Below are 25,767 nucleotides of genomic sequence, written 5' to 3' on the forward strand. Positions count from 1 at the left end.
TGTTGTATTCTTGGGGGTTGTATTTTAATTAATGGTTGCTAAGATGTTCACTGTATGTTTTAAAAGGTAACTTGAGTTCATAGAATAAACATTGTTTTGCTTTAAAAAATACTTTTCCATTTCTGCTGTACCACACCAGTAGGTGGGTGTGTGCTCCCCATACCACAATCTATTAAAAGTTGTGGGTCAGGTGAACTCCATGATACACTTTGGGGTTCTCTACACCACTTGGGGGTGGAGGATGGTCACACGCAGTACCTTACGGACAGAGACTAAAAGCAGACTGTTAGATTGGCAAAACATTGCAGTTAACATTACCTGACCAAAATGCGAAAAGATGAGATAATTATGGCGGTGGCTAAGCATTTAAAGTTGCCTGAGATCAGTCTGACTCATTAGAAATGGCAAAGATCCAGTTGCAGATTAAGCAACGTGAACATGAGAAAGAATTAAAGCAGCTTGAATACAAAAGAGAGGAAAAAGAAAGAGAGAGAGCGGAAAGAGAAAGAGAGAGAGAAAATGAAAAGGAGAGAGAGGAAAGGAGAAAAGAAAGAATATCCCCAGCAGAACAAAAAGAAAGAGAAAGGGAGATACAGATCAGGGAAAAAGATAAAGAGAGAGAGTTTGAACTTCAGAAAATGGCCATGAAACATGGCAGCCAGTTAAAATTGGCAGACGTAAAGGGAAACATACAGTTGGATGATAGTGATGAGCATAATGAGAAGAGCGTCAAAGTCAAAGGTTTGGTGGGAATCTATTTAAATATGTCCAAGCATTGCCAAGGTTTGGACGAGAAGGAAGTGGAATCCTTTTTCATTTCTTTTGAGAAGGCAGCTAAACAAATAAATGGCCACAGGACATGTGGGTGTTATTGATTCAAACAAAACTGGTAGGTAGGGCTAGAGAAGTGTTTGCATCACTACCGGAGGAGGCATCTGGGACGTATGAGGAGGTGAAAAAAATCCATCTTAGGTGCATATGAACTAGTGCCTGAAGCCTACAGACAAAGATTTTTTAAGGAAAGAATTTGGACAAACATACATGGAGTTTGAAAGACTCAAACAGAGTAATTTTGATAGGTGGATAAGGTCTTTGAAAATAGATCAAACGTATGAAGCTCTCAAAGAAATTATACTTTTGGAGGAGTTTAAAAATTAAATTCCTGATGGAGTGAGAATTCATGTGGAAGAGCAGAGGGTTAAAACTGCGAGGTTGGCAGCGGAAATGGCAGATGATTATGAATTAGTTCATAAATCAAAGCTTGGCTTCCGACATCAGTTTCAGCCTTTGAGGAATAGAAATTGGGGACATGAGAAATACTTGTGGAAAAGTTGATTTGATGGGAGATAATAAGGAGAGTGTACCTCAGACTAAAAAAGAAATCCAGGAGGGTGGAAGAGACATGAAAAGTTTCAAATGTTTTCACTGTAATGAAATAGGCCATGTAAAGTCACATTGTTGGTGGTTGAAGAAAAGCACTGGGAAGGCTGATGTGGTAAAACAGGATAAGATAGTGGGGTTTGTGAAAGTGGGAAAGGAATGCCCAAGTGAAGCGAAGGAGGTGCAAAAGATTGTACAGCCTGATCAAGAGGTGATTGATAAGAAGGTGCCAGATCTCTTTAAATAATTTACTTGTGTGGGTAGAGTTTACTCATGTGTATCAGGGGGAGCAGGTAAAGAAGTCACAATTATAAGAGGTACAGGAGCTAGTCAATCTTTAATGGTAAGAGATGAGGACATGTAGTTTGGGAAGAATATTGCCAGAAAAGGTGATAATATGTGGAATGCAGGGTGAGAGCTATAGTGTTCCATTATATAAGGTAAGGTTGGAAAGTCCAGTGAAGAGTGGTGAAGTGGTTGCAGGAGTAATAGAGAAACTAGGAATACAGTTTATCTTGGATAACAATATAGCTGGATCGCAGGTAGGAGTGATGCCTACTGTGGTTGATAAGCCAGTGGAAAATTAGACAACTGAAGTGTTAAAGGAAGAATATCCTGGGATTTCTCTGGATTGTGTAGTAACAAGGTCGCAAAGCCACAGGTTAAGACAAGAGGAGAAATCAAACCGTGAAGATGAAGTTGAAGTGTAATTATCAGAAACGATTTTTGATCAGATGGTTGAAAAAAGAACAAGAACGGGTGGAGGAGGAGGCGGATAGTTTTAGTTCAGGAAAATTGGCGGAGTTACAACAGAAAGATATCGAAATAAAATGGATGCATCAGAAAGATTGAGAGTATGCTTACAAATGGCATAATTGAAGTGGGTTGCAGCCAATGGAGCTCATCCATAGTGATGGTGCCAAAACCAGACGGTACCCAATGGTTGTGTGTGGACTATAGAAAGGTTGATGCAGTTACAAAAACGGACTCTTATCCTATCCCACGTTTGGAGGATTGCATTAAGAAAGTGGGACAATCAGCTTTTATTTCCAAACTGGATTTACTTAAAGGTTACTAGCAGGAACCTTTATCCGAAAGGGAGAAGGAGATTTCAGCTTTTGTGACTCCAGATGGTATATACCAATTCAAAGTTATGCCATTTGGAATGAAAAATGCCCCAGCCACATTTCAACGGTTAACTAACAAAGTTGTCTCAGGATTACCCAATTGTGCGGTATACATCGACAATCTGGTAATTTTCAGTCAGACATGGAAACACCATTTAAAACATTTGATTGAGTTATTCGATAGACTTCAGGAGGCGAGTTTGGTGATAAACCCAGCCAAAAGTGAATTTGGAAAAGTCCAAGTCACTTTCCTTGGCCATACGATTGGACGGGTTCGAATGGTCCCACGGGATGTGAAAACAAAAGTTATTGGCGAGTTTCCGATACCCTCGACACGATGGGAAATAATGTGATTTCTTGATATGAGTGGATTTTACTGGAAATTTGTACCAAATTTCAGCAGTGTGGTCGCTCCACAGACGGATTTGCTCAAGAATCGGAACAAATTCCAGCGCACAGCGGAGTGTCAACAGGCATTTGACGGCCAGAAGGCTGTGTTAACCACTGCTCCTGTGTTAGCCATCCCAAATTATACCAAAGCATTCAAAGTGGCGGTTGATGCGAGTGATGTGGGTGTAGGTGCGGTGCTTCTACAGACGATGACGAAGGGCTAGAGCAGCCTATTCGTTATTTTTCAAAGAAATTGAATTCTCACCAATAAAGGTATTCAACGATTGAGGAGGAGACAGATACACACAATCAAACACTGAACAATCACGTACAGCAGATTGTAGTTGGACATATAGAGAAAGCAGAGACATTTTCACAAATAGAGGAATGTATTAAGAAGGTAATCAGGTGATTGTAGAGGTGGCAGCTAATGTGATGGCGAAAAATATAATGGGAGAGAAAGTGAGACTGAGGAGTTATTGGCATATTGCTAGTGTTAGATAGATCATGAAACTATTGCTTGAATGATCAAGTATAAAAATATCTAGAAACAGAAAATATAATAAGAATAGTCAGCACAGATCCCTAAAGGGATTGCTTGGTCAACTTATTGAATTCTATGAAGAAGTAACAGCAAGGGTAGGTAGGGTCATATACGGTGCAGACTCGATGGGCCAAATGGCCTCCTTCTGCACTGTATGTTCTATGATCCATGATTAGACACAATGAGCACAGGTGCAAGTGATGGACAATAACGGGCGGCGGGGTGGCACAGTTTTCTATCTATTCTGTTACTTGCCCATGACTCCACATGTTCTTAATTTAATCATGATCTGCTGTACTTTATCGAAGACTGTTTGAAAACCTACATATATTAGACACAATGCATTGGTTTCCTCCGGGTGCTGCTATTTCCTCCCACAGTCCAGTTTAGGTGGATTGGCCATGCTAAATTGCCCCTTAGTGTCCAGGTGAGGTGGGGTGACGGCGATAGGGCGGGGGAGTGGACCTAGGTAGGGTGGTCTTTCGGAGGGTCAGTGCAGACTCGATGGGGAAAATAGCCTCCCTCTGCACTGTAGGGATTCTGCCTCTGACGTGAGGCTGCTCTGAGCCTGGTACTGTAATATAGTTACTAAAAGTCTTCTGTCTTTGTTGTAATGCTGAATTCTGGCCATGAAGTTGCAATGAACCTTTATAAAACACTGGTACTGCCACAGCTGGAGTATTGCATCCAATTCTGGGCACTGCACTTTGAGGGAGGACTTCCTGATGGTGCAGAAAAGATCCACTAGAAGGATGAAGGATTTCAGGTTGGAGAAACACATTATTCTCTTCAGTACTGATAAAGTGAAGAGGTAATTTTATGGAGGCGTTCAAAATCATGGGCGGGGTTCTCCCATCCCGCGGCAGAGTGTCCACGGCATCGTAAACGCCTTCGCGCTTTACGATGGCGTGAACGGGCCGCTGCCAGGAGTAATTCTAGCCCCTACAGGGGGCCAGTACGCCGCTCCAGCTGCCGATCCCGGCATGAATGGTGCAGCGTGGGATCCGCGCATGCGCAGTGGCGCTGGCGGCAATGCGCGCATGCGCGGTGGCCTCCTTCAATGCACCGGCTCCGACGCAGCATGGCGCAGGATTACAGTGGCCGGCACATAGGAAAAGAGGCCGGGGGACAGAAAACCCGGCCCACCGTTTGGAGGCCCTCCCCCGGGGTTGTAGCCCCCCTCCACCCCCCACAGGCCGCTACCCGACCCTTGCACGCAGAGTTCCCGCCGGCTGCGAGCAAGTGGGGACGGCGCCGGCTGGACTCAGCGTTTTAACTTCGGCCACTCGGCCCATCCCGGGCCGAGAATTGACGGACCGGCCGCGTCGAGTGGCCCGCGACCAGGGCCGCGCCAAACACGCAGGCGCCAATTCTCCGCTCTGCAGAGAATTGCGTGCAGGCTTCTGGGCGGCGTGGCCTGGTTGCGGGGGTTTGGAATGGCTACGGGGAAAGAGTGGGGTAGCGGGACGTGCTGATTTGCTGTTGCAGTGAGCCAGCACAGACCTGACGGTCCGAATGGCCTCCTTCTGTGAGGAATCTGACTTGAGAGTTAATCAAAATCTAACTGAACATTTATCGTCAATTATATTTGGGTACATTGAGTTCACCTGGTCAGCTTGACTAACTCTTTGATTAAATGTTTGCAATTGCTGAATGGAGGGGCGAAACATGACATGCCAGTCTATTGGAATGCATTGAGCTGTTCTACTTTATTTAATGATGCTCTTAACTAAATTTCACTGTAATATATTTTATTACACCCTGTTATTAGCAAATTGGAAAACTTTAATCAAGTTTGACTGAAAGGGGTTTGCGAACTGTTGGTTGAGGAGCAGAGCCAGCAAATTTTTGTGGTTTCTGTGCTTTCCCATTGATCGCAAATGACTGTTTATATGGTTCGTAAACTAGTTGCCAAGTGTCCTCCAGTCTTTTGAATGGGGATCCTTCTGAAAAAAATGTTACAATCACCTGCCTCATGGAACTCTAGCACTGTTGCATCACAGCTCCAGGGTCTCACGTTCAATTCCCGGCTTGGGTCACTATCTGTGCGGAATCTGCACGTTCTCCCCGTGTCTGTGTAGGATTCCTCCGGGTGCTCCGGTTTTCTCCCACAAGTCATGAAAAAGGTGCTGTCAGGTGAATTGGACATTCTGAATTCTCCCTCTGTGTACCCGAACAGGTGCCGGAATGCGGCGACTAGGGGCTTTTCACAGTAACTTCATTGCAGTGTTAATATAAGCCTACTGGTGACAATAAAGGTTATTATTATTATTCTGGTCATAAATCAATTCCCAATTCATTCCACCATTTCGAACAAAGTAGGAACGTTTAGCATAAATTGTGGATGAGGAGGAATTTCTTTACACGGAGGCTGGTTAATCTTTGGAATTCTTTACCCCGGAGGGTGGTGGAACCTCAAGAAAAGCTCATGTTCAAGAGAGAAATCGATAGATTTCTGGATACGACTGACACTGAGGGATATAGGGATAGTGGGAAAAAATGGTGGATGAGGTTTGGTGATCGGCCACGATCTGTTTGAAAGCAGAGCAGACTAAATGCCCTCCTCCTGCTCCTATTCCCGATGAATAAATATTATTTTTTGTTTTAGTGTTCTTTAGAGGCAGTCGCCTGTACACGTGTATTTTAATAACTATTTATCGTGATGAAATTTGGAAACAAATTCTATTGTGTTGTGTGGCACTACCATCATGCTCAATGGGATAGATTCAGAACAGGTCTAGCAATTTAAGACTGGACATCCGTGAGGCAATGCAGGCCATCAGCAGCAGAAGAATTTCACTCAGCCACAATCTGTAACCTCATGGCTTGGTAGCACAGTGGTCAGCATTGTTGCTTCACAGCGCCAGGGACCCAGGTTCGATTCCCAGCTAGGGTCACTGTCTGTGCAGAGTCTGACCGTTCTCCCCGTGTCTACTTGGGTTTCCTCCGGGTGCTCTGATTTCTTCCCGAAGTCCCGAAAGATGTGCTTGTTAGGTGAATTGGACATTCTGAACTCTCCCTCAGTGTACCCGAATAGACGCCGGAATGTCGCACTGGGGGATTTTCACAGTAACTTCAATGCTGTGTTAATGTAAGCCAGTATTAATGTATTATATCCCTCACTCTACCATTGCCACCGAGCCAGGGGACCAACCTTGGCTCAATGTAAAGTGCAGGAGGGCATGCCTGGAGCAACACCAGGCAGACCTAAAAATGAGGTGTCAACCTAGTGAAACCACTTGCATGCCAAACAGCATAAGCAGAAAATGGCAGGCACAGCTAAGCAATCCCACAACCAACGGATCAGATCTCAGCTCTGCAATCCTGCCACATCCAGTCATGAATGGTGGTGGACAATTAAAAAAACTCACTGGAGGAGGAAGCTCCTCGATGATGGAGGAGCTCAGCATATCTGCACAAAAGATAAGGTTGAAGCATTCGCAATAATCTTCAGCCAGAAGTGCCAAGCCGATGATCCATCTTGGTCTCCCCCCGAGGTCCCCAGCATCACAGATGCCAGTCTTCAGCCACTTCAACACACCCCATGTGATATAAAAAAATAGCTGAAGGCACTGGATACTGCAAAGGCCATGGGCCCTGACAATATTTGGGTTGAATCGTGCCCAGTGTTTTTTTGTTCTTTTCACAGACGAAAATGTCAGAAATCAAGGCTAATATAATTTTTTAAAATATATTTAGAATACCCAGTTCTTTTTTCCCCCAATTAAGGGGCAATTTAGCATGGCCAATTCACCTACCCTGCACATGTTTTTGGGTTGCGCGGGTGAGGCCCACGCAGACAAGGGTTGAATGTGCAAACTGCACACGGACAATGACCCAAGCCGGAATCGAACCTGGGACCCTGGAGCTGTGAAGCGATTGTGCTATCCACAATACTACCTCCTACACACAAACGGCAGGCGGTAAGGGTGAGAGAAGAGGCTCCTGTCCAGCTGTGCTTCATGAGGAGTGGTAGGCCTCTGGCGGCAGACTCGTGGCCTGTTCTAAGTAAAATTTGCGATGGGAACAGAGGAAAGTCTGCCTGGTGATGGTGCGGGAAGTGAAGCAGCGACAAAACCATTACAACTCTTGCTCGTTATTCCCCCGTGCACAGAATGCAGCACTTCATGTAGTGAATGTCAACAGTCCAATACACTCCTTTGTCAGTCCCAGTTTTTTTTATTTTCGCAAAAGTATACGTAATCATAAAATATCTAAAAGAACATAAAATATTTTAAAATGACCATTGTAGAAAGGGCAATGAAATTCAAATGTTCCACTTCAATAGAGTTGCACTCTGGGGTGCTTCAATGCAATTGTGATACCTGTAATATTTACGGTATACATTCAATGTGAGTCATACAGCTCGAGGGGTTCTATAAAATTACCAGTCTCTCGTAGAACAATGGCTGAAGGGCCTTGTGCAGTGACCTTTCTCTTGCACCCAGAGGATGTGCAAGTGAGGCAGATAAAAGGACTGGGCAGAGAATAGTGGAGGTGCCTCAGACTTTGCAACTGTCAAACAGGTTTGAGGTGCTCACAACCGGTGTGGACAAAAGTGAGGTCTGGAGGGTGGATGAGCAGACTAGCCATGGCTCCACGGTACAGGAAGTTGTTCAAGCAAGGGGAGCAAAAAGGAATATGGTGGCATTGGAGAACGGTATAGTCAAGGGGATAGACGCAATTCTCTGCAGCCAAGAGCAAGAAATGCAAAAGGCTGACGTTGCCAGGCTTCAGGATATCTGTTCAGTGATGGAGAGGAACTTGCAGTGGGGAGGGGAAGGATCCAATCATTGTGGTCCATGTAGGACCAGCGACATTGTAGAATGAGGAAAGAGGTTCTGCATAGAGAGTATGAGGATTGCATTGGATTTGTATATTGGCACATGTACCGAGGTACAGTGAAAAGTATTTTTCTGAGAGTAGCTCAAACAGGTGATTTAGTACATGAAAATAAAATAAAAAAGAAAATACATAATAGGGCAATACAAGGTACACTATGTAAATGCATAGACACTGGCATCGGGTGAAGCATACAGGAGTGTAGTATTAATCAGGTACTAAATTATAAAGCAGAACCTCAAAGGCAATAATCTCTGGACTCTTGACTAAACCATGTGAAAATTGGCATAAGGTAAATAAAATTGGAGCAAAGAATGCATGGCTCAAAGTCTGGTACAGGAGAAATGGATTCTGGTTTGTGGGACACGGCCACCAGCAGTGGGGAAAGTGGGATCTCTGCCATTGGCGCAGTCTACACCTGAACTATGCTGGGTGTGTTCTTGTGAGCTGCTTAACTAGGGGATTAGGGAGGGTATTAAACTAAATAGTTGGAGCAAGTGATCAAATTTAGGAAGATGTCATAAATCAAAGAGTAAGAAATGGGGCAGAAGAGAATGGTGTTAATATAGAGATGATAAACAGACAGTGAGAGGAAGGGACAGAGTACAAACCTATGAGTAAAATAAGCAGACAAGGCTAGATAGAGGTTGCAAAAATAATAAGGGCTCACTACCTCCGCCTCTCTTCCGCCCGATTCCCATAACCGCACCTAACCTCTGGGGATTTAAGGGGCCAGTCCACCTAACCTGCACATCTTTGGACTTTGATTGGATATGCTCCCAGCTCTCCTCCAGGCAGTGCAATCCAGATCACACTAACTTGCTCAAAACAAGTTGCGCCCTCTAGCCCCTGTACTTTAACTTGAACAAAGTTCGGAGTCAAGCAGCTAACTGAGAAATTCACACTAGACCTTGCTTTAACTTCACTGAAGCCGATCATGGAATGCGGACCTATTTGGCAATTTTTGAACAGACCAGAGCCACTTTCGCAGTCGCTCAGGTTTGCCATCGAGACGGCGTTCGAGTCTGACTCTCCCCCATTGTGCTGTGAGAGACACACAAACGCGCTGATGCAAACGTCCTCATTGTGTATTGACGTGTAACTGTGCTTGTGCCTGTCACTGCACAGCGGGGAACTTCAAATAAACAATTCTTGAGATTGAGTGGCTGGAACCAATTTCATAGTCTGAAGGGCTTGGTAGTTTCACCTCGTATTTAGACGAGCTACTGACATCAGGTCAGAAAAAGACAAAGGCAACTCAAACCCTTTTTGAGATGAAAGGGGGAAAGAAAAAGTCACCTCTGTAACCCTTGCTTTGGCAAAAACTGTTACTCCTTTAAAAAGTCAACACAAATTTCATAATTTATAACGATTACCTGTTCCTCCCGGTTTCTTTAGTCTACCACCCAGTTTTAAAGTTCCGCATTGAAAGTCAGATTTGTTTCCTGAGAGACGGGAGAAAAAGGTAAAAATGGGGAAGAGGAATACAGGCACGAACTGGTCCTTTTTCCTGTAGCATGACCATGCTAGTTGGTGTAAAAATCAAATCCATTGATGCTTTGTGTACACCCCTCTTTTCTCTCTGACCTTCTTACTGAAGAGGTTATGTCAGGATCACTGAAGAGTTTGTGAGGAGGGAGAGATTGTTCAGTGTTAATGTACCATGTGGGCTCAGGCCTTCACAACAGTTTTGCTTAAAAGTTTAGCCACAAAAGAAAGTGCTTGTCTGAACGCGGGCATCTTGAGCTTCACCTTGTTAAGGTTGGAGACCCTGCAGGGAATGAGAACAAACATTATTGATTTTTTTCACTCCCAAGTGTGATGGAGTTACGTTCTAATTTACCAGAGGAGCCCATTGAAACCAAAGGGAGCATCAGATCCAAGGCCGACACAAAAAGAATATGCTACATTAAGAAAGCACAGTACCTGCCCATAACACGTTAGTTAAAAAGCACCTTTCAGAAAGGCACAGGGAGTCCAGTGAGAGTTGTAGAGACAATGGTTAACACAACATTATATACATGAGGCCCAGCTACAGCTTACTGAGTTCTCTCACCGTTCTAGTCAACCTCACACTGGCTGACCTTTTATCCCAGTACTAGTCAGCTACCCTGCCCCCAAGGGGGTGGTGGGGCTTGCACTCCCAATGACCACAGAGGAACAATCATCCACAATTGGATGTGCCATGTGCACCAGATTATTGCACCAGATGAACCTTCTTTCCTCAAAATTTGCTTGTCAGAAGTGAAATCGAGATTTCCCACTTGTTTCCAATGTCATATGTAGAATTGCAGAATCTTGCAGTAAAAGAAGAGGCCATTTGCATCTCGAATACTGTGTGCAGTTTTGGTCTCCTTATTTAAGGAAAGATATAAATGTGTTCGTGGTGGTTCAGAGGAGGTTTACTAGAGTGATACCAGGAATGAACAAATTGTCTTATGAGGAAAGATTGGATTGGAAAGCTGGGATTGTTTCCACTGGAGTTTAGAAGAGTGAGGGGTGGTATGACTTAAGTATGTAAGATATTGAAAAGGTGGCCGTGGAGAGGATGTTTCCTTTGTGGGTAATACTCTGATTTTGAACCTCAGAGTACAAAGCTCAGAGGTTGCTCCATAGCAGTTTTGTTTTTAGCACCAGCAAGGTTAACTAATAAATAAAGGCAGCGCTGCTCCAACATTGACAGTACACATCTGTGCCATGTGGGAACTCCAGGGTGCTGCCTGTATCTTGAATGAGCATTTGCGGTGTCAGTTACATCAGCTTAAGACAGGGCGCGCAGGATTGTAGGAGACCCCTACTTCTGAATACTGATGAACCTATAGCTGTACAGGGAAGTACAAGGAAGATTGGAAGAACATAGTGATTGGTGATTCGATAGTTATGGGATTACATTGGTGTTTCTGCAGTTACAGATGTGAATCCGGGATGGTGTGTTGCCTCCATGTACCGGGTCAAGGATATCTCTGAGCAACTGCAGAGCACCTTTGGGTCCAAATCGTCCATGAATGACATGGGCAGAAAGAGGGATATGGTCCTGCTGTTGAAATTTAGGAAGCTAGGTAAAAAAATAGCAATCACGACCTCAAAAGTAGCAATCTCCAGATACAAATGAGTATAGAAATAGGAGGATTAAACAGATAAATATGTGGCTGAAACGATGGGACATTGCGACCGGCTCTGGCGGAGATGGGACCTGCACAGGCAGTATGCACTGCACCTAAACATATGCCTACTAGTGCAGCATTCCATTAATTATGGCATTGCATTGCAGGGCAGATTTTAGTTGGGGGTATTACCAGCTGGCCTTGTCTTTTTGTCAAGGCACAAATCACACGCCAATCAGGCAATGATGAGGTCAGCGGCGGAGCTTCCCCTGGCATTAAGACCCCAGGGTGGAGGTTTTGCCTCCCCAGAGCTGCTGGCCAATCAGAGGTTGGCAGCTGTTGTGCTCAGCAGTAACACTGGGAGGACCATGACTGATGACTGCTACTGGAAGGGCAGGTACTGGTGTCCCCTTGATGGCGGAGGACCCAGGCCTCGGGTAAGTAATATGGCGGAAGGGCGAGAGGAGGTGTGCAGGTTCTAGGAAGAGGGATGCAGGGAAGGAAAGGAAGGTGGCTTTCAGCATGTTGGCTCCCCCACCTCCCGATGTCCAGTCCGTAGGAAATCACAGAAACCCCACAGCGCAGAAGGAGGCCATTTGGGTCTGACCCTCCAAAAGAGCTCTTAACTGTGGACCACTACTCTGACCTGTCCCTGTAAACCCGCGTATTGATCATGGACAATCGACCCAAACTGCTCATTTTTGGACTGTGAATGGAAATTGGAGCACCCGGAGGAAATCCACGCCGACACAAAGAGAATATACAAACTCCACACACACAGTCACCCAAGGCCAGAGTTGAACCCGGGTCCCTGGCAGTGTAAGGCAGCAGTGCTAACCACTGAGTGTCTATCAATGAGTGATCCCCCATGAGACCTTGGAAACTCGTTGCCGCAGATGTCATGTGGAGGCCATGTCACTGAGTGTCTTTAAGACAGAGATGGATAGGTTTTTGATTAATAAGGGGATCAGGGGTTATGGGGAGAAGGCAGGCGAATGGGGATGAGAAACATATCAGCCATGATTGAATGCAGAGCAGACTCAATGGACCGCATGGCCTAATTCTACTCCTATGTCTTATGGTCTTATGGGCCAAATCTTGCTCGAGGTGAACAATCTTGTTGTGTGGGCTGTTCGCCTCTTTCCTGTACAAATACGGCTCAAATAAAATTTGCACTGCAACCTGCTGGACGTGTGACCAGCATCTTAGTGAATGATGAGACCAACTTGTCTTATTGCCTTCATCAACGAGCTTCAAGGATAGAGAAAAGGTAGACTGCATTGGAGTCAAATCAAGATACAGGAAGAGAAATAAATAGAAGGAAAGAGATTTGATTAAGAGAGAGAAAGCATACTCTTTTAGAGGTTGGACGTTGAGTGTGGGGGGCGGGGGGGGGGGGGGGGGGGGGGGAGTGGACTCTGGTGACCATGGGCGGTCCCGGACTCCTTTTTTCTTTTTTTCCTTTGTTTTTTGTTTCCACCGTGGGAGGGTTTGTTTTATTGGATGCATATCTTGACAGGTGGGCCGTTGTTTGGGGTGGTGGGAGGATGGGATCGTTGTTATTGTTAAGGTGATTGATTTTGTATTTGTTACCGTTTACTGTTTGTGGGTGGGGTGGAAATTTTGGAGGAAAATGTGAAAATGGAGAATAAAAACATTTTTTTTTAAAAAGAGAGAGAAAGCAGAAGCAGGAAGGAAATTTAAAAAAAATGAAACTTTACAAATCTCTAACAGACCAAGTAACCACCTTTTACCTGAATGAGTAATACTTTCCCCAATAACAGTAAACAGTACTGCAGCAAAATATTAACTGAACTGATGCTCAGTCTTTTAGGGATGAGTTGTGTCAGAACATCCTGGAACAATTTGTCCTGTCCAGTCGTTTCAATAGTTTAAATTCTTCACTTTTCAGTAATAGGTAGAGACGACGCAAGTTTTCAGCTGATGTAGTAATAATAATAATCTTTATTGTCACAAGTAAGCTCACACTGCAATGAAGTTACTGTGAAAATCCCCTAGTCACCACATTCCGGCACCTGTTCGGGTACACAGAGGGAGAATTCAGAATGTCCAATTTACCCAACAGCACGTCTTTCGGGACTTGTGGGAGGAAACCGGAGCACCCGGAGGAAACCCACGCAGACACGGGGAGAACGTGCAGACTCCGCACAGACAGTGACCTAAGCCGGGAATCGAACCTGGGACCCTGGCGCTGTGAAGCAACAGTGCTAACCACTGTGCTACCATGCTGCCCCTGTTGGAGAACCTTTCATGGTCCAGTTGATGAGATTGTTGCCATGGTGATGTGTTCCTTTACTGGGGTGGCTCCCAGGGCCAGAGAATGTTTGGAAATGAAATGTTTGTTCAACAGCGTCACAGTGACTGTCACCTGGTTTGTTGGCCGAACAAAAGCAGCAGCGCTTCACAAAAGTAATCCTTGACCATAAAGCGCTTGGGAGCATCCAGAAGATGTGATGAGATGCAGCACAAAGGCCAATTCTCCTCTTTACACAGTCTGCATGTTTAATCAAAGCCTGAGTCTGTTTCCCATCTGCAAACTCTACAAAGTTTTAAAGTCTTCCAATTGAGATATAATTGCAGCTGGAGTGTGCAAAGCAAAATAACCTGGGTCTTAGCCTGCAGAGCATTCAATTAGATCGTAGCTTCTTGGGAGTTTATGATCCTTTTTAATGTTTGGTTTTATCTCCAATTCCACTCAACTCTCGGCCTTTCGAAGACTCCATTGTTCTCCTTGTAAAGCCGGTTGGTGACTTTGTAGCTGTGTTTCTAAAGTCAATAAAACAGCAGTAAGTAATTGGCAGAATAAGGACACCAAATAAGGAGATTGGCTCAAATAGTTTGCCTGGAAGAGCTGGGTTTTACCATTCCTGTTTCTAATATAGTATGCCTCTGTCTGTCTGTCAGAGCTTGGTCATTCTGTTTTGTTGCCCCTTTCGTTGTAGTGTCAACCGTGGCTCAGTTGGTCTCAGTTGCCTTTGATTTAGAAGGTTTGTGGGTTCAAGGCCTACTCCGGGATTTCATCACAAATCTGTAGGGTGCGGTTCTGAGGGAGTGCTGCATGCTCAGAGGTGCTGTCTTTTAGATACGATCTTACACCGAGGGCCAGATGGATCTGAAAGCTCCTATGGCACTATATTAATGAAGAGCAAGCTAGTTATCCCCAGTGTCTTGGCTGATATGTATGCCCTTGTGCAGGTAAATTGGATTGGCTATGCTAAATTACACCTTAATTTCCCAAAGTTAGGGGGGGGGGGGATTACGGGGATAGGGAGGGGGAGTGGGCCGAAGATACGATGGGCCAAATGGCCTCCGTCTGCACTGTAGTGATTCTACGATTCTATGACTGATATCACAATCTAAAATCAGATTATCTTTTCAGTATCACATTGCTGTTTGTAGAACCGTGCTGTATGCAAATTGGCTGTTTTGAAATTCCTGAGGCTGCGAAAGGCTCTATATAAATGCATGTCATATTTATTTGATAGTCTAAGTGTTGTGGCAGTGTTGAAATCATTGTTGTAGAAGTGTCAGCGGCATTCAGTTCTCTCAATAGAATTTTACTGCTCCTAGCTATATCTCCATGTCATAATGTGTGGTACGTGTTCTCCAAAGCTGATGGTAAATGGCTGTTGTGGTGATATGCATCACTGTAAATACACAAGGGGTTAATGTAAATACATGTAGAGTAGCTAGCCACTAGAGGGAGCACCAGAGATCTGACACACAGACACTCAACCAATAGGTCAGTTAGTTAGGACACGACCAATGGGCATTCACGATGCACACAGAGGTGACACTACCACAGGGGGGCATTACACCAACCCATATATAAAGGACACAGCACACATGATCTTCCTCTTTCCAGTGGAGACACTCAGTGCTGAGCCACACAGGGTTGATTCAATATCACACCCATCACGTGGATTGTAGCAGACTGGTTCATCAGTCAGAGTAGCTATAGAAGGATTAACAGTAGTGGCGAACCCGAGTAGGAGAATTGTAAATAGTTCAATAAATGTTTTGAAGTTATCTCCACGTCTGAACCTTCCTTTGTCAGAGTGAATATCAAGGAAGCCGCTTATGCTACGCCAAGAGCATAACAAGACAGCTGTAGCATTTGGAAGAGGAATCGATGCTTTCAACTCAAATTTTATATTTCGACACGCTAACTGAACAGGGCACCATTGGAATGTGCAAGCAGCCTGTAGTTAGAGATGTGACAATATGGGGAGATGACAGGCTTATTGAGCATCTAAGGTAAACACACCAGTTGACTGGAGTGATGTGGGGAGGAGATTGTCATTTTCTTATTGCGAGGGGGAAAGAGAGAAATTTCTTGTGTTTGTTTAATCTGGCCACTCCTGCGAGTGAGCCTTTGCTCATTGTGACTTGGCAGGCTGCCTTTAACTGGTGAGTGCCAAATAATCTGTGGCCAAAAAAAATCAGAAACAAAATACTTGCTACTATATTTTGCTGGTTCTATTGTGTGCCCACTTTTTATTCTTTACGACGTTATAGCGTGATAGAAAATGGCATAGACTCCCAACTGACAATCAGATCTATTAAACAGGAAATGAATAAGCCACCTGAAATAATAACACTGTGGATTTGGAATACACATTGAAGCTAAATGGTGACCCACAGAGCTTTTTCTTAGCCTATCAAGAGTCGGCAGGTCATGTTACAGTTGTATATGACTTTGGTTAGGCCATATTTGGAATACTGTGTGCAGTTCTGGTCGCCACATTACCAGAAGGATGTGGATGCTTCAGAGAGGGTGCAGAGGAGGTTCACCAGGATGTTGCCTGGTATGGAGGGTGCTAGCTATGAAGAAAGGTTGAGTGGATTAGGATTGTTTTAGTTGGAAAGATGGGGGTTGAGGGGGGACCTGATTGAGGTCTCCAAAATTATGAGAGGTATGGACAGGGTGGATAGCAATAAGCTTTTTCCAAGAGTGGGGGTGACAATTACAAGGGGCCACGATTTCAAGGTGAGAGGGGGAAAGTTTAAGGGAGATGTGCGGGGGAAGTTTTTTACGCAGAGGGTGGTGGGTGCCTGGAACACTTTGCCAGCGGAGGTGGTAGAGGCGGGCACAATAGCATCATTTAAGATGTAAAATGAGGGGGGAACAGAGGTAAGTAGATCCTTGGGAAATAGGCGACAGGTTTAGATAAAGGATCTGGATCAGTGCAGGCTGGGAGGGCCGAAGGGCCTGTTCCTGGCTGTAATTTTCTTTGTTCTATCTATTTATCTCTGGCTTCAGTTGATCTTCTCAATTTTTACAGGACAGTCTGCAAAATATTTGTCATGAAAATGACAGGGGGGGGGGGAGAAAATTTTAATATTTATGTTTAAAATCAAGAACAGCTGCCACTCAAATATTTATACACAGAAACCCACGATGAGCTTGAATTAAATTGCCCAGTCCCCCCTTGAGTGCCTGACCAGACAGAAGGTTTGTATTCCTGTGATGAATGTAAGACATTTTTATGTATATATATCTTATTATTTGTCTGCGGCAGTAATGTTATTAAAAAAACTTAGGTTAAGGTATGCCGAATATATATATATATTTTAAATTTATTAAATTCCAAACTTGTTCAATCAGTTACAAAAGAGAAATAATCTGTGGAACACACTTCCCAACTCACAGTTTTACAGTCTGTACAAACTTTTCCCCTTTTTCACCCCGAGCCCCTTTCCCTTCCCTCCCTTCCCCACGCCCTGGCTCCTCAAACGTGGCCACGAACAGTCCCCAGTGTGTCTCATTTCTCACGCTCATCTGCCACTTCCTGGAAGAACTCACTCATCCTTGCCCGAGTCAGATGCACCCTGTATACCACTTTAAATTGTATCAAGCTCATCCTCGCACATGAGGAGGTTGAATACACCCTACGTGGTTCCTCGCTCTTTACTCCTCAAGCTATCTCCTCCCCAAACCCTCCTCCCACTTCTCCTTGATCCTCACCACATGCACACACCCCTGTCGGAAATCGGGCGCGATTCTCCGCAAATGCGGAGAGTCGTGAAGGCTGCCGTGAAACCGGCCGTGTTTCCCGGCAGCCTCCGCGCCCCCTCCCGGGACCCGATTCTGCTCCGCGGTCGGGGCTAGCAGCGGGGCCCCGTGAACCTCGGCATTGCAGGCTTAGCAAAATTCGCTAAGCCCACGCACCAAAGTTAACGGCGGCTGACGCGCACGATGACGTCAGCCGTGCTCCAACCCGCGCATGCACGGATGACATCATCACGCATATGCGTGAAACCCGTGCATGCGTGTATGCCCCTCAGCCGCCCCGCAGACTGATCCAGCGGGGCGGCGGAGGAACAAAGAGTGCGCGGGGTTCGGACCCGCTGCCCGCGATCGGTGCCCACCGATCGCGGGCCCATGGCACCCTTGGCACGGCCGTGCCAATCGGTGCCATGGTTACCCAGAACGGCACTTTGCGGCCGTTTTCACGAACGGTGAGAGCAGGTGTGTTGCCGTTTGTGAAAACGGCCGTAAAGGCCTGGGAAATCGGCCCATCGGCTAGGGGAGAATCGCTGTTTGCCGTAAAAAAACGGCGAGCAGCGATTCGTGTCGGAGGGCAGGCGTTGGGGGGGGGGGGGAGAGTAACGGGAGGTCGGGAAAAATGTCGGGAAGGCCCTCCTGCTATTCTCCAACCCGTCGTGGGGGCGGAGAATTGTGCCCGATATGTCTGCTGAAGCTGTGATTAAAGGGTTGACAGCTGGGCCGTCTGTGATGTCATCCATGAGAGGGGCTGAGTCTGTTTTTTAGTTTTGTTTTCAGCCCTGCTCTGTGATTGCTTTTAGTTTCATTTTAGAGTTCTGTTCTGGGTTCTGAGGAACAAAGGTGTGTTTCTCAGACTGACTTCTGAAAGCTTCTCTCCAAGAACTTTGTGAATAAATCTGTAAGCCACTAAGTGTTAACTTTATTAATAAGTGGCATTTGACCTGTATGTGGATTTTGTTTAATTGAAATTTTAGAAATAGTTGGGAAAGTAAGCTGAAAGACCTAATTTTTAAAAAACATTTTATTAGGGTAGTTGTAGTTTTTATAATAATAACGATGACAGCAACATAAATATGTTACATAAAACATTTCCATCCCTATCACGTTCTTCAAACCCCCAACAATAGCCTAATACCCCCCCCCCCCCCCCCAATAGCCTAATCCCCCCCCTCGCCCCCTCTAGACTTCTGCCTTTGCCGACATTTTAGTTTTCTCCGAGAAAGTCGACGAACGGTTGCCACAGCCGGACAAATCCTAACCCTCTTAGGGCGAACTTTTATTTTATCGAGACTGAGAAACCCAGCCATGTCACTAACCCAGGTGTCTAATTTTGAGGGCTTTGTGTCCCTCCACATTACCAGAATCTGTCTCGGGCCTACCAGGGAGGCAAAGGCTAAAACGTCAGCCTCTTTCGCCACCTGGACTCCCGGCTCTTCCGACAGAAAAGCCTTTTATTAAAAGAACTGTTTAACTGTAAATTCAGAAGCTGTTTTGTTTCTTTGATGTTAATAGGGTTAATCCTGTGTTAATAATAAAGTTTCTTTTAATACAAAAAAAAATTCCTATTTGTCAGCAGAATCATTCCTGGGGGTTAAGTTTCCTTTCCTTACAGTTTACAAATTGAAAAATTGTCTGGGTTTCTCCTGTCCAGTTTTTTAATATGAATTGGGGGTCCGGTACTATCATTCTTGGCAGGTATTAGAGCATTATAACATGCTTAATTTTAAATTCAACCTGTCCCATAATGGGATCAAAGAAGTCGATACCACTATTCATGAGCAGACAAAAATGTCCCATTCCTTTATCGTGTGTGTCTAAGAGAAGTACAAAAATAGGTGTATCTGGACACATGACCAATTGAGAGACAAAGGCATGAACAAGAATGAAAAATCTTACAACTTTCAACCATGATTCAAAGAGCAGAATTTCTCAGTATGATTGTCTCTATTTCTCCCTCAAGCAGAAACATACAAAAACAGAATTAACCGGTGTTATGTATTGTAACCAATGCCCTTCTGTACAGTATTTCACACGATTATGTGGTAACATCATCAGAGGCACTTGGGAGATTTTCCCTCTTCCCCCTTCGACTATGAGCAAACAACAGCTCTGCGATATACTCTGACAACTGGTTAAGTAACTCACGGTGTGGCAATCTGGTTATTCTTTGTCTGTACAGTGAGTAAAAGTAAAATCCCTAAAAACAGTATTAAAAACAAATCTGGCGACGAGGATGTTGTCTAGTCCAATAGCCGTAAAAAACAGCCAGACATGAATCTCGAGGCGAAGATTGATTTTCAGGAGACCACTTCACCATCCATAAATGTGCGGTAAAACTGGACGTCAGGAATGATTTTTTTTAGCCTTGCTGAGAGTGCAGGCTAATTTCAAAAGTGATAGAAAGCACTTAAGATAGTCCTTTAATTTCTTTCGACATGACCGCAACCTGGGAGTGCTCGGATAGTCAGAGGCAGGAAAAGAGAATAAAGTTTCAGCCAGAGCATCAACTGTTGTGCCAGTTGATTTGCTCAATCAGTGAGCTCAGGAAAAAGAACTTCCGAGAAAAGTGAAAGCCAGGAAATAGGGAGAAGGGCTGGGGAGTTTTTCCAGCTGCGCGCCTTCGCAAGTGACCGGCTGCAGCTTTGGACCCTCGAACTTGGAGCAATTAATTGGAAGTTTGATAATTTCTAAGCTCTATGGAAATTGTAACTACTGTATTGGCTGTTGGGCAACAGTCGGGATCATGGCTGGGCGCCCCCTAACCTCCCAACAACCTTTTAGCAGAGGGGAGGGTGAGGCAGGGATTACAGCATCCTGTAAAATTCAGCCAATGGGAAAGATGTTTTAATTTGTGGACAAGTACAAAACAGGGGATCATTTTTTTTAACAAACATTTCATTAAGGCATTTATAATTTTATAACATAAAGTTTAAAGATACAAATATAAACATAATTCAGTGCGTAACAAACCCGTCCATCTCCCACTGTTCCCGCTGAAGCTAGACCCAAAAAAATAGCCTAACCCCCCCTACCCCCCCCCATACCCCCCCACCCCCCCCCCCCCCCCCCCCGTTTGAATTTGATAACAGTTTAGTTTTCCCCGAAGAAAAGTAAATGGCTGCCACCTCCGAACGAACCCTGTCATTGATCTGCTCAGGGCAAACTTAATTTTCTCAAAACCATCCATGTCGTGAACCTATACGCCTGATTTCGGGGGCTTTGAGTCCCTCCACACCAATAAGATCCGTCTCCAGGCTACCAAGGAGGCAAAGGGCAAAACGTCAGCCTCTCTCGCCCCCTGGACTTCCGGGTCTTCCGACACTCCAAACATCGCCACCTCTGGACTCGGCGCCACCCTCGTTTTTAGAACTGTGGACATGACATCCGCAAATCCCTGCCAGAATCCCCAGAGCTTCGGACATACCCAAAACATGTGGACATGATTTGCGGTCCCACATGCACACCTCACACACCTGTCCTCCACCCCAAAAAGTCTGCTCATCCGGGCCACTATCATGTGTGTACACAGGGGATCATTAAGATAATATAGTCACTAATAAATCCATTAGGGAATTCATGGGGAAAATTCTTTATCTGGAGTGTGGTTAAAATACGGAACTCTCTACCACATGGAATAGTTGAGGAGGTGGATAGCGTATGTCCATTTAAAGGAGAGTGAGGGGAAGGGTTAGAAGGGTATGTCTGTAGGATGAGATGAAATTTGGCAGGAGAAGGCTTTTGTGAATCATGAAAACCATTGCAGACCAGTCAGGCTAAATGGCCTGATGCTGTGCTATAAATGCAAAGTAATCTCTGGGCCAAATGTAAGTCAATATGTTTCCCTTATGAGAACAAAATTATGCGCTGGCTTTAAACTGGCCTACTTGCAAAATGATCACTTTCAAAACATCTGTCATCAGATTAGTCCTCAGGAAAGTAAGGAAATTTGGCATGTCCACAATTTTTACAGATGCACCATAGAAAGCATCCTATCTGGCTGCATCACAGCCTGGTATGGCAACTGCTCGGCCCAAGACCGTAAGAAACTACAGTGAATTGTGAACACAGCTCCAACATCGTGCAAACCCGCCTCCCATCCATTGACTCTGTCTGCACCTCCCGCTGCCTTGGGAAAGCGGGCAGCATAATCAAAAGACCCCTGCCACCCGGGTTATTATCTCCTCCAACCTCTTCCATCGAGCAGGAGATACAAAAGTCTGAGAACACGCACCAACAGAATCAAAAACAGCTTCGCCCCCCGCTGTTACCAGACTCCTGAATTACCCTCTTATGGACTGAACTGATATCTCCACACATCTTCTCTATTGTGTAGCACTAGACTCTGTATGCTTCACCCAATGTCTGTGTCTATGTATTTACAGTGCGTATTTATCGTATGTCCGATGTTTTTGATGTACGGACTTTACGCAGAACAATACTTTTCACTGTCTCTCAGTACACGTGACCAATCTAAATCTAATTCTTCCCTCTCAAAACTCCTGGAAGTACACGGGGTACAACTAAATCTATATTTTGCACTTGAAGTGCTTGTGTTCCGCACAAGTGCACATCAACACAATTCCAGAGTCCAAAACCTGGTGTATTTTCCAAGCCACTTAATGACAAACCAGCTTTGATAGATTGTAGCTGTAGTAGATCTTAATCGGGCCTCCCACTGCAGCCAAGATGAATTGGAGTTTGTTTACGTTGTACCTATGGTAACCCTTTTGTCTGGACAGTAACTGGCCAATTTGTACAGGTCAGGTTCTGACGTGCCTGTAAATCTGAGCAAATAGTAGCTGCCACTTCTGCTCAAAACCGCTTGGTTGCTGATTGTAAATCGGAGATGGGATGGGATCCCTTATCGCAAATCAGAATTCGCCCCTGGCCAGCATTGCCACCGTCAAAGTTTAAAAATGAAGGTGTCCTAACGCAGTGTCAGGACCACAACAGACTTAGTTAGGAATAAACTGATCCCTGTAATGATTTGCTCAGAGCATTATATTTGATCATTTACAAAACGTGTTTAAAAAAAAAGGACCATTGATCATTTCAATCAGTGCATTTCCATTTTACTGTGCATAAACTCTTACTGTCAAAAGAAAATAAGACCTCATACAGGGAATACTTGGTCAATGTTTGCGTTTTACTGGCCTGCTATTTTAGGAGAAGTGATAGTGTCCCTTGAGTAGGGGGAGGAGGTCAATCTGTTTTTATGTTTACTTTGCATAAATCTTTGTGCCTTGTTCTATTAGGTTAACTGACCTGAAGTAATAATATTCCAGGCCTATCTGATCTATGCTGGTCAATGTTTCATATGTGTGAGGTCCCACCACTTAACCTGGACACGAGAATACAAAGCTTAACCCTTTCTCAACTTTCCTCGTCTCTCACCCCTTATAAATTTGGGATCATTTTAAATCTCCTGCTATCCCATCCCAGTTCAAAAATATAACCCTCATATACTGCTGTTCAACTGAGGTCTAATCAGTCTGTAACTCCTGTGGATTTATAATTTGGTCTTCTATGTTGTATGTTTCTATATTTAGTTGAGAAGTCTTACAACACCAGGTTAAAGTCCAACAGGTTTGTTTCAAATCACTAGCTTTCTGGGCACAGCTCCTTCCTCAGGCGATTCTGTTGGCCTTTAACCTGGTGTTGTAAGACTTCTTACTGTGCGCACCCCAGTCCAACGACGGCATCTCCACATCATGGCTCCCATCTATATTTCATGTTGCTTTTTGATTTTTATTTCCAGTATAAAGGGAGGTGGTGGCATAGTGGGATAGTCACTGGACTGGTGATCCAGAGACCCAGGGTAATACTCTGGGGATCTGGGTTCGAATCCCACCACTCCAGATGGTGGAAATTGAATCCAGTAAATTTCTGTAATTCAAGATCTATTGATGACCATGAAACTATTCTCGATTGTCATAAGAACACAGCTGGTTCACTAATGTTCTTTACCTGCTCTGGCCTCCATGTGATCCCAGACCCACAGCAATGTGGTTGGCTCTTAAATGCCCTCTGAAATGGCCTAACAAGCCACTCAGCTGTATCAAAACGGCTACAAAGTCAATTAAATGGAAAGAAACTGAACGGACCACCCGACATTGACCTAAGCACTAGGAGCGACAATGGCAAACTCAGCCCTGTTGACCTTGCAAAGTCCTCCTTACTGACATCTGGGGGCTTGTGCCAAAATTGGGAGAGCTGTCTCACAGACTACTCAAGTAACAGCCCGACATAGTCATACTCACGGAACAATACCGAACAGATAACGTCCCAGACACCACTATCTCCATACCAGAGGTGGTGGCACATTTGGGAGGGAGTTATTGTGGGAGTTGGCAACATTGACTCTGGACCCTATGAAGTCTTATGCTTCAGGTCAAACTTGGGCAAGGAAAACTCCTGCTGATTATCACGTGCTGTCCACCATCAGCTGATGAATCAGTACTCCTTTGTGTTAAACACCATTTGGAGGAAGCACTGAGAGTAGCAAGGTCACAGAATGCACTTTGGGTGGGAGACTTCAATGCCCATCACCAAGAGTGGCTCGATAGTACCACTACAGACCGAGCTGGCCGAGTCCTAAAGGACAAAGCTGCTAGACTGGATCTGCAACAGGTGGTGAGGGAACTCTAGCCACCGAAGTTGGCCATTCCCTCAATACAAAATAGAGGAACGCAAAGCTTGCAGGTTAAAATGGACAAAGTTTGCAGCACAAGCAGGCTGCACCAAGCCAATGTGTATTCTGTCTGCTAAGAGAGCAGACAGCACCGAAACGAACATTCCACATACTAATGAGGTAATCTGCGGGATCGTTAACATAGTAATGGAACGATCCCAGGGACAATGGACACAAATAGGGAAGTGATTGCAACAGTGTCTGGGAAACCAGACACCCCGGCACCAGCGGGGTTCGAAGACAAAGCACCTGAAGGCCCACCCAGTAACCGAGGGACAGCCTCAGTATTGGGGGGATTCAAACAAATCGATTGGGAAGAGACCCAATCGATCCCCAGCAGATAGAGGGTCCGCCCAATAGGGCGCGAAGCCCTGGGACCTATAAAAGACAGGTCCCAAACTCAGTTTGTTCTTCTTGACCAGCCCTCCTCTCTGGACCAGCCCTCTCGACCAGCTTTTGCCAAGGAAACCTTGACCGAGAGAGAGGAGAGGTTTGGGACAGCAGCCGCCAGCAAGTAAGTGTCTCACAACGATCGCTACCAGAGATAGACACTCCTGACCCCTTTTTAACCCGTATCAACCTGAAGTCTGCGGACCAGTGAAGAGCAAGAGGCCTTGTCCCCTGATCCGGCAGTTCCCTTTAAGATAAGTATTGGTTTATTTAGTGGTAGGAATAGTTCAATCATCTTAGCGTGTGCATGGGTAGTATTATAATTGTATTATAATAAACTCATTTGTTTGAACTTACTAATTGGTGTATGGTTTTATTGCTTTGAACTTGACCTTGAAACTTGTGGCGGTATCTTAACGATACCTGGCGACTCCAGAGCTAAGTAATGAAACAGAGCCAAATCGAGTGTTAAGCACACTCACCCAGAATGAGCAACAGAACCAACAAGCGGTAAAAACATACACCAACCTGCGTGCCGCAGATGCACCTGTCCATAACCGTATCGGTGGGAGTGACAACCGTACAGGTCTTGTGGAGACGAAGTCCCGTCTTCACATTGTGACACTATCATCATGCTAAATGGGATAGACTCAGATCAGGTCTAGCAACTGAAGACTGGGGCATCAATGAGACGCTGTGGGCCATTGGCAGCAGCAAAATTCCACTCAGCCACAATCTGTAACCTCATGGCCTGGTACATCCCCCACTCTACCGTTACCACCAAGCAAGGAATCAACCCTGGTTCAATGAAGCGTGCAGGAGGGAAAGCCAGGGGCAACACCAGGCATACAGAGGTGTCAACCTGACGAAGCTACGACACAGGGCTACTTGCATGCCAAAGAACATATGCAGCAAGTGATAGACAGAGCTAAGCAATCCCACCAACCGGTCAGATCCGCAGTCCTGCCCATCCAGTCGTGAATGATGATCGCAATTAAATAACTCACTGGAGGAGGCTCCATGATTATCACCATCCTTAATGATGGAGGAGCCCAACACATCTGTGCAAAAGACGAGGCTGAAGCATATGCAATAATCTTCAACCTGCCTGGGGCGGCATGGTGGCACAGTGGTTAGCACTGCTGCCTCACAGCGCTGAGGACTCTGGCATCGATCCTGGCCCCGAGTCACTGTCTGTATGGAGTTTGCACATTCTCCCCATGTCTGCGTGGGTCTCAACCCCACAAACTAAAGATGTGCAGGCTAGG

General features: G+C 45.2%; 1 protein-coding gene across 1 annotated transcript in view; it reads left to right on the plus strand.

The window, feature by feature from the left end:
• The window catches only part of LOC119955936, an 84,578-nt gene that overhangs the window by 4,762 nt on the left and 54,049 nt on the right, over nucleotides 1–25,767 (plus strand). The gene's annotated exons all lie outside the window — the stretch shown is intronic.

The sequence above is a fragment of the Scyliorhinus canicula genome, chromosome 21 (assembly GCF_902713615.1).
Source record: "Scyliorhinus canicula chromosome 21, sScyCan1.1, whole genome shotgun sequence".
NCBI lineage: Eukaryota > Metazoa > Chordata > Chondrichthyes > Carcharhiniformes > Scyliorhinidae > Scyliorhinus > Scyliorhinus canicula.